This window comes from Lactuca virosa, chromosome 3 (assembly GCF_052849685.1).
Source record: "Lactuca virosa cultivar CGN04683 chromosome 3, Lactuca_virosa_CGN04683_v6, whole genome shotgun sequence".
Taxonomy (NCBI): Eukaryota; Viridiplantae; Streptophyta; class Magnoliopsida; order Asterales; family Asteraceae; genus Lactuca; species Lactuca virosa.
This window is the reverse complement of record NC_136428.1, coordinates 119373542-119383782: the sequence shown is the minus strand read 5'-3', so window position 1 is coordinate 119383782 and position 10241 is coordinate 119373542.

Sequence of the window (10241 nt, the reverse complement as noted above, 5' to 3'; positions counted from 1 at the left end):
ACCATAAGCGAGCTCGTCAAGAAAAGTTTGAAGTAGTCAAGTCACTCATGGCTTGCAAGATGAAAGAAGGGGAATCGGTTGTGTCACATGTGCAAAGAATGCAACGCTACATAGAGCGTTTGGTCAAGCTCAACATTCACTTTGATGAGGAATTGGCCATTGACATGGTCTTGAACTCACTACCTGATTGTTATGGTCAGTTTATTCTAACTTACCATTTGAACAATACTGAGCAGACCTTGGCCCAATTGCACAACTTGTTGCAGACAGCTGAAGCAGGGATGAAGGGTAAAAGTATACCCTCCACACCTGCAAGTGCCCATGTGTTGGCTATTGGACAGGGAAAGGGGAAAAAGAGGAAAGGTCCTCCCAAGCAAAATTGGAAGAGCAAGGCTCAAGCTGGGTCGTCTAGTAATGGCCCAAAGGCTAAGCCCAATGGTTCCACTCCCCATGTTTCTGATCCAAAAGAGGCCGTTTGCTTTTATTGCAATCAAAAGGGGCATTGGAAGAGATCTTGCCTACAATATCTGCAGGATATCAAGGATGGCAAAGTAAAGCCATCTTCGGCAGGTATTTACACTATTTCTGCTAATAACTCATTATCTTCTCGTTCATGGGTCCTTGATACAGGATGTGGTTTTCATATCTGTTCTGATATGCAGGGGCTAAAGGAAAGTGAGGAGATAGAGCGAGGAAGGATAAACTTGATCATGGGAAACAGAAAGTCTTCACCAGTAACCAAGATCGGAGTTTATCAGCTTTTGCTTAGTAATGATGTTAGATTAGATTTGATAAATTGTTGCTATTCGTCTGAGATGACGAGAAACATTATTTCATTTCATGCATTGTTCAGACAAGGTTTTAAATATTCTTTTAATGATTTGAATGGTTCAATTTCTGTTTATAAGAGTGGTGTTTTTATGTTTGAAGCTTTACCTTGTGATGGTGTGTATGAAACAGTGACTTGTGTTGATAGCTTAGGAAATAGTGTACTTAATATTGACTTGTCTAATAGTGTAGACAAGGCATGCTTGTGGCATTGTCGTCTTGGACACATTAACAAGAAACGCATAGCCCAACTCCAAAAGGATGGAGTGTTGGAATCATTTGACCTAAAATCAGATGATATGTGTGAATCTTGTCTTTTGGGAAAGATGACAAAATCACCATTCACAGGGTCTTGTGAAAGAGGTGAAGGTCTGTTGGATCTCATACACACAGATGTGTGTGGGCCCTTCAGATCAACCACAAGGGATGCTAATCGATTCTATGTGATTTTCACTGACGATTATAGCAGATATGGTTATATCTACTTGATCAAACATAAGTCAGAAACCTTTGAAAAGTTCAAAGAGTTTAAGCATGAAGTCGAAAATCAATTGGGCAGAAAGATAAAGATACTTAGATCCGATAGAGGCAGGGAGTATCTTAGTATCGAGTTTAACGACTATCTGAAAGAATGTGGGATAGTCTCACAATTGACTCCTCCTAGGACACTACAGTTAAATGGTGTAGCTGAGAGGTGTAATCGAACCTTGTTAGACATGGTTCGTTCTATGATGAGTCGGGCTTCGCTTCCCATTCACTTCTGGGGGTATGCCTTAGAGACAGCCGCCCACATCCTCAATCTTGTCCCTACAAAGAAGGTTGCCAAAACACCTCACGAAATGTGGACAGGGAAAGTTCCCTCGTTAGCACATATTAAAGTCTGGGGTTGTGAAGCTTTCGTAAGACGAGAGACTCACGACAAGCTAGCAGCTAGAAGTGAGAAATGTGTTTTCATTGGTTACCCAAAGCAGTCTTTTGGATATTTGTTCTACAGGCCTAGTGAGAACGTGGTCTTTGTAGCACGAAGAGGAGTCTTTCTTGAAAGAGAGCTCATATTCAAAGAGGACAGTGGGAGCACTATTGACCTTGAAGAAATTCAAGAGTCAGCCAATGAAGGAACATTAGATGACACTAGCACTCAACCAGAGGAAATAGTTCCTGTTGAACCAATCGATAACTCATTACCTCTTAGAAGATCCACTAGGGTGAGTGTGCCACCTGAGTTGTATGGTTTTCATATTACTTCAGATGGTGACACATTCATAAGTGACAGAACACTGGTAAACTTAGATGAACCAGTCACTTATAAGGAAGCAATGGCAGGCCCAGAGGCTTCCAAGTGGAAAGAGGCAATGGACAGCGAGATTAAGTCCATGTATGACAACCAAGTTTGGAATTTGGTTGATAATGCACCAGGTCGTAAGACAGTTGGGTACAAATGGATCTTCAAGAAGAAGACAGACATGGATGGAAATGTGCACACATTCAAGACTCGACTGGTTGCAAAAGGTTTCACTCAAACCCCAGGGGTTGACTATGATGAGACCTTCTCGCCAGTGGCTAAGATTAAATCTATTAGGATATTGCTCGCCATAGCTGCCTTTCATGATTATGAAATCTGGCAGATGGATGTCAAAACTGCTTTCCTTAATGGGAAGTTGGCTGAAGATGTTTACATGAGTCAGCCAGAGGGTTTTGTTGATGCAAAGTTCCCCAATAGAGTGTGCAAGCTTGAGAAATCCATTTATGGATTGAAACAAGCATCTCGCAGTTGGAATCTTTGCTTCCATGAGAAAGTCAAAGAGTTTGGTTTCTCTAGAAGTGAAGATGAGTTCTGTGTGTATATCAAGGCTAGTGGGAGTATAGTAACTTTTCTGGTGTTGTATGTCGATGACATATTACTCATTGGTAACGACGTTCCAACCTTGGAAGAAGTTAAGTCTTGGCTTGGAAAGTGTTTTTCCATGAAAGACCTTGGAGAAGCTGCCTATATTCTTGGGATTAGAATATTGAGAGATAGAAAGAAGAGACTAATTGGACTTAGTCAGAGCACATACTTGGATAAGGTACTAAAGAGGTTTAGTATGGAAAATTCCAAGAAGGGAGAGCTACCTATCCAGAGCAATACCAAATTGAGTAAGACTCAATGCCCGAGTACAGATGTTGAAATAGATGACATGAGTCGTGTACCTTATGCTTCCGCTGTCGGATCGATCATGTACGCTATGACATGTACTCGCCTTGATGTGGCATTTGCTTTGAGCATGGTCAGTCGCTATCAGGGAAACCCAGGTAGAGCTCATTGGATAGCAGTTAAGAATATACTCAAGTATTTGCGAAGGACAAAGGATTGGGTCCTTGTACTTGGTGGCAGTGATACTTTGAGAGTAGATGGTTACAGTGATGCCAACTTTCAGACGGATAAAGATAACTTCCGTTCTCAGTCGGGCTGGGTGTTTTTACTGAATGGAGGAGCAGTTACTTGGAAGAGTTCCAAGCAAAATACGGTGGCTGATTCTACTTGTGAATCAGAGCACATAGCAGCAAGTGAAGCGTCGAAAGAAGCAGCTTGGTTGAGGAACTTCATCGGGGATCTCGGAGTTGTTCCAACCATCCAGGAGCCTATGGAACTGTTCTGCGATAATGAAGGAGCGGTTGCCTTGACAAAGGAACCGAGAGATCATGGTAAGACCAGACATATCGACAGAAAGTACCATTTCATCAGACATAGAGTTGAAGAAGGCCATCTTATAGTAAAGAGGGTGTCATCTGAAGATAACCCAGCAGATCCCCTCACAAAGGGTCTGAGTAGGGCTAAGCATATTCAGCATGCTCGGAGCATAGGACTGAAAGATGATATTAGTTTTAGTAGTTAGATTAGTTTTATTCTGAAACTTGTAACAAAGTAAATGTAATTGACTTTTGGTGATTAAATAATAAAGTATTATTTATAAGTTTGGTTTCTGCCTTTTGTCAATTGTTTATTATTGTGTTTCATTTTTGCATGTTTTACTTCCCGAATAATAAGATTATTCAAACTCCACAGTCACTCATACTTTTGGAAGTAAGTAGTGAATTAAGTCTGTCATGAACTGGATTGTAGATTGTCTAAGGATAGACATGGCAATAGAATTGCTGCAACGTTCATGAGTACTCAGAAATTGAGATTTGAGTACTGGATAAACCCTTGCTCAGAGTATCACTTCATGGAATTCATCACGAGTAATACTGAGACGATAATATCTTATAATCTTGAAACGAAGATATATGAGTTGTAATTTACAAGTCGGTCATGCATTGGTGATACGAAAATGCATCAGTAACTTGGTGTTATTGTCACACCCCCAAACCAAGGATGGCGGAAATGTCCGGGGGTGGAGGACTTCATGTATAGTATCATAACAACAATTGTAATAGTAATTCAAGCAAACACAACCAACATATATATAATTGAAAAAGTTACATCATTGTATGAATTACATGTTTACGAATCAATTACAATATGTTGACAAAATATGAAATAGTAGACGCCTTAGCGTCCCATCCTCAAAAGCACTTGGTTACCTGTTTAATGATTTCCTGAGAATACAAGTTGTTTGAAAAAGTGTCAACACAAAGGTTGGTGAGTTCATAAGCTTTTGTTTGGTATTATTAAAAGCCTTTCGTTTGTAAAAGTAGTATTTGTTTTAGAAAAATCCAATATTTTCCTTAAAATGTATATGTAGTCTTAAATCCAAAGACCGAAATGTATAAGTAACTTTTCTTACTTATAATAAATAATGTAAGTTTAAATCGACATAAACTCGTTTAATTTTAATGAAGTTCCCGTAAATTCCAATATTCATTAATACTTTATGTGAGTTTATTAAAGCCTTTTCTTGTAAAAGTAGTGTTCATTCCAGAAAATCCAATATTTTCCTTAATGTGTAAATGTAGTCTTAAAACCCAAAGACCGAAATGTACAAGTAGTGTTCGTTCCTTATAGTAAAACAATGCAAGTTTAAATCGACATAAACTCGTTTGATTTTAGTGAAATCCCCGTAAATTCTATGTTTGTTAATAACACATGTGAGTTATTATAACCATGCTATGACCTAGTTGGCCTGAAACGACGTTCTTCAGGCGTCGGAAATGTTATGACATTTGTCACCCCAGACCTGTCGGTCTAGCTGTTGCATGCAGCTAAGGTGTGGGTTTGTCAGACCCAATATAAATCTATCCACAAGTATCACGCTCTCCCTCGAGGAGACTCTGGTTATAATACATGACTTATTTGTAAATTGAATCGAATGTCTCACAGAAGTCATTAACGAATTTACGTGTAGTGTAATGAAAACTTGGTACCGTATGGCCGTACCTTGCTTAATGAAAATATCCTTTGTATAAATGTACCATTTTTAAATGTATGTGTTATGTAATGTTTCATAAAGTCATTAACGGAATTACGTGTTATGAAAACTTGGTACCGTATGGCCGTACCTTGCTTAATGAAAATATCCTTTGTATAAATGTACCCTTTTTAAATGTATGTATTATGTAATGTATCATAAACTATACCTATTATAGTTTATCAACCAAGGGTAGTACGTAGTAATGTATGCAAACAATATTCAAAATAGTTTATTAAATGTTTGAATGTATCGGTTGTACTTTGATTATAATCACTTGTTATTCTTTATATTTTATATGTCCAAATCCATTTGTAAACTGATGTGTGTCTAAATATTAAGATAAAATGTCATATATTGCAATAACATATAATCACATAAAGATATACACCTTGCTCAACATGTTACAAGGTGAAATGAAATTGACAGCAACTTTTTGTTGTATACAGTTTCTGTTACTGTTCTTAGAAAATTTATAGAAAAATCATCAAAGCTCTAAATCCAAATCCGCAAATTCTAAGAGTTTGGAATATGAGTCTAGTTTGTTCTTAAATTTTATCATGATTTTTAGTGATCTCTAACAGAGGTGAAAATGTTCATAATCACAGACTGGTCCGGGTTTGCCTCTGAAATGATAGGCAGTTTTGTAAAAATCACCATAAATTGTAGAAACATCATATGGAGATGTGCAAGTAGCCATTTTAAAGCTAAGAGTTTGAACTACTTGCACCTGGAACAGTTTTGAAAACTAAAATATTTAAGTTGACCAAAACAGTCCGTGATCGAAGTTCATCTTTTCTGATGTAATCTGATAGAAAAAGTTTAATTGTGTTCTTGATGATTTTACTTGTATTCCCCCCTTAAAACTTAAGAAAAACATGTAAATGTAGGGGTATGAACTCACCCTATGTGGTTTCAGTAGATGAAAGTGAGAGAGAGGAAGTGTTCAACCCAAGAACACTAAGAAGATGTCTTGATGATTCGAGAATCTAACATCGAATAAGATGGAATTTGTGTAAGATATCAATGATTTGAGTAGAATGGAGTGTAATAATTATATGAATGATGAAGATACTTACTAATTGAAGAAAGAAATCCCTGAAGAAAGCCTTGAAGTTCTTGAAGTTGAGAGAAAAGATGAGAGAATTTTGGAGAGTGTCCTTTGGTTGCTAAGTGTAGAATGAAAGAACTTTATGGAGAATGAGGAGAGAGGATCAATCCTCCAGCTCTTAGAACGTGGGAAGAGCTGGAAATTGGGTGTAAAGGTCCACTAAGGTGACAAGGAGTAGTGGGAAAGAGTGGCTGATCATAGAGTGAGGTGGTGGTGGCTTGCTTTTGTCATAAAATAAGGAAAAGCAAATATTCCCTCAATAATTAGTCCAACCACCAATTCTTTTAATACATTTTTATAAAAACCCTGGAGATTTATATATTTTGGGGCCCTAGTTTATAAAATAAAGTTTTGGGTGAAAATCCCACGTTAAAATAATGAAAAACGGAGTTAAAACGAAGTCGTAGTCGAAAAACCGGTAAAAAGGGGCCGTCTGCGAGACCTCTCGCATGGGCTGTCTGAGAGGCTTCTCATGCGAGGCTTCTGTCCTGAGAGGCTTCTAATGAGAGGCTTCGGTCCTGAGAGGCTTCTCATGAGAGGCTTCGGTCCTGAGAGGCTTCGGTCCTGAGAGGCTTCTCATGAGAGTTTTCGCTTCTAATAGGAGGGTTTTGGTTCCTTAAGGTTATTTTACCCGTTTTTACCCCGTTTCAAGTGGTTTTTGACCCGGTTAAGGGTCGGAATGGCCCGAATGATTACAAAAAGTTAAAGTAACTTTTGAGAGAGATTTGGGAGAGATTTCAAATAGAAAGAGATAGAGTGAAAACGATTTAGAGAGGTTTCGTTTGTGATTAATTTGAGTGTCCGGCTTCACAACGCAAGGTTCGTAAACCCCGTTAAACCGTGTTTTAGTGTCGTACACACTCCCGATGAGTGTGCAATAATTTTTTTATCGTTTTGGTTCAATGTTTACTGCATTTGAGACTTAGGAAATTCAACACACGAACTTTCCAAATAATGTTTCTCTCATTAAAATATTGCATTGTACAGTAATTACATAGTGTAAACCCTAATATACAAGGGTTAATTGAGTCGATTGGTTTTGACTTGTTGACTTTGTTTGACTTTGACTTGACTCAATTTTGACGGTTGTCATAGTTATAAAACGTATTGTCATGTATAATTTGATGAGTAAAAGATACAAGCATATGAGTCAACGTTTATTCGTTCCTTTTGCCCTAACCGGAAAAGCGATATCTGTGGGCCCCTCGATGATTTGGTGTTGACTTATGTGCTGGGCCCAGCCAGGACTAAATTGATGTGTTCAATTAGAAGTCCTACATCATCACAAATCAGGAATCGGGAAACATAGATTCTGGACAAAGAGATTGATTACATTCCATGTCTTTTGTCTAGGGATATCTAGCAGAACGAAGGATTATATGATCACTTATCTTAGGACACGTAACTGACTGGGTCAGAGTTCGGCAGCAGCTTTTGGAAGCTACAATTTGCTGGTCAAATTTAGAAGGCATACTAGCAATTATAGTTACAGACTTATCCAAGTGGGAGACTGTTGGATTAGGTGTCTAAGCCCATAACTATAATTGGTATGTACTTGAATTGATAGCAGCACAGTCCTTTTGGGTTGCCCTCAACCTAGCAACTGGACAAGGAAATTATGAAATGAGAGATATTAATTTATAAGATTAATAAATTAATATGTATATATAAATGATTTATTAATATGTTAAAAGATTAATATATTAATTAGAAATCATTATGTTTAATTAATAGTTAGCCAGAAATTAATCAGAATTAATTTTGGGGTTAAAAGAATTAATTATAAAGTGCAGGGACTAGTTTGCAATTAACTAATAGTTGAGTGGAAGGATCCAGAACCCCCTTGGAAGGAGGTGGACGAAATCCATAGGGGAAACCCTAGAGATTTCGTCCAAGGGGTCCAAATAAGGCCTTTGGATCTTGCTTAGGCCCTAAGCAAAGGATAACTAGGGTTTTCCCTAAACCCTAGATCCCTCAGCTATTTAAGGAGCCTCCTGGCTCACATTTGAGGTCACTGATTTCTTTGGAAGAAACCCTAAGGCCGAAATTGCATACTCTCTCCATCCTCTCTCCTCCAAGTTTCCTTCTTGCTAGTTCTTGGGTGTGATTCCATTAGAGGCATTACATTTGTGGTGCTAAGCTTCCAAGAAGATCAAGATCAAGATCAAGAGGATTATCAATTGTTTGCTATAACAATTGAAAGGTATGTAACTCCTAAACCCTAGTTTGTTAATTTCGAAATTAGCCTCTCTCCTCTAGGGTTCTTGTTTTGCAATTCAAAGTTATATGTTCAATAGTTAAAACATAGATCCAAAGTAGGTTGCATGTGAACTTAGGAATTGTTTTCTAGTTTATTTGTTTTACCTAAAACCCATCACTTGGTCCATATAAAAAGACCAAATTACCCTTTTTTTTCTTTTTCTTTTAACAATTATATATATATATATATATATATATATATATATATATATATATATATATATATATATATATATATATATATATATATATATACCAACCAAAATTTCTAATAAAAATTTTCATTTTTAGTAACGAAATCATTTCAAAAAATATAGCATTCCAAACATATTTGTTTTCAATAATCCATGACAATAGATAAATTATTCAAAACATCAGAGTGTCCAAACTAAATTGCTGGAGAATGCACGTCGCGCCATCATGTCGGGCCCTTGCCCTTAGATCCTGAAGTACCTGAAACAACCAACAAATTGTAAGTTAATGCTTAGTGAGTTCCCCATAACATACCCTGCATAAACCACATAATCACATAACCATGTAAACCACATCCATACTACATAAGCCATGCATACAAACATGTAAAGATGCCGTGGACTCCCTCCAGGGTCTTACTCCAGGATGTCGTGGGCTCCCCCATGGTCTTATACCTATGTGCCATGGGCTCCCCCACATGGTCTTTAACTGGAATGCCATGGGCTCCCCCACATGGTCTGACATCCAGCTGCCACGGGCTCCCCCGGGGTCTTCACATATCTAACCAAAAAGGTACTAACATATTCACATACATACATACTAGGCATATCCATAATGATCCCACAATAATCATCACAACTAACTAAATGGGCCGACCTTGGTGCCTTCGACCCATTGGTATGGTGAGGAGACTCACCTCAAATGCGAACTGTAACTGAGTAGGTCCAAACTCCGAGTATCAGCTCTGCCACCTCCCTAATCATAAACAACTCCTTAGATACAACTCAATCCTTCAAACCCTTAAAAGTCAACCCTGGTCCAGGTCAAAGTCAAAGTCAACGCTCCCGAGTTGACCTAACTCGTCGAGTCACCCCTTTAACTCGTCGAGTCCACCCCAAAGCAGAATCGCAATATCATGACCCAACTCGTCGAGTTTCTCTATTTTCCAACAGAATCAGGGTAACCCCAACCCAACTCGTCGAGTTCCCCTGTGAACTCGTCGAGTTCTTCAGTCTATCAACCCACTTAATGCATTAAGCCCTTTTTCTTGAATCCAAAGGGTCCAAACTTCAGATCCCCGTCCCTAAAGATGTCTAGAAGGGTAAAGTTTCTAACTTTACCTCCAAGGATCATCCAATAAGCTCTAAACTTAAACCCTAGTTCCTTTAAGGAAGGTATTGACTCATTAAGCCCTTAAACTCTCATCCCATCGACCCAAAACACAAATCTGATGTCCAAATGTGGACAAATCACGTAAAGTTTCTAACTTTACGTCCATGCATGCTTGAAATACTCTCCAAGGTCCATTTTAGGCTTCATAATGGACATATTACATGAATGGGACATGAAGGCTATTAAAGTTTGCATCTTTAATCCTCTAGAGGTCTTATAGAAGCCATATCTACACTCTCAACCTCTGGAAACATCTTTTCTTTGCACATCCAAGCCAAAGTCCCAAAACT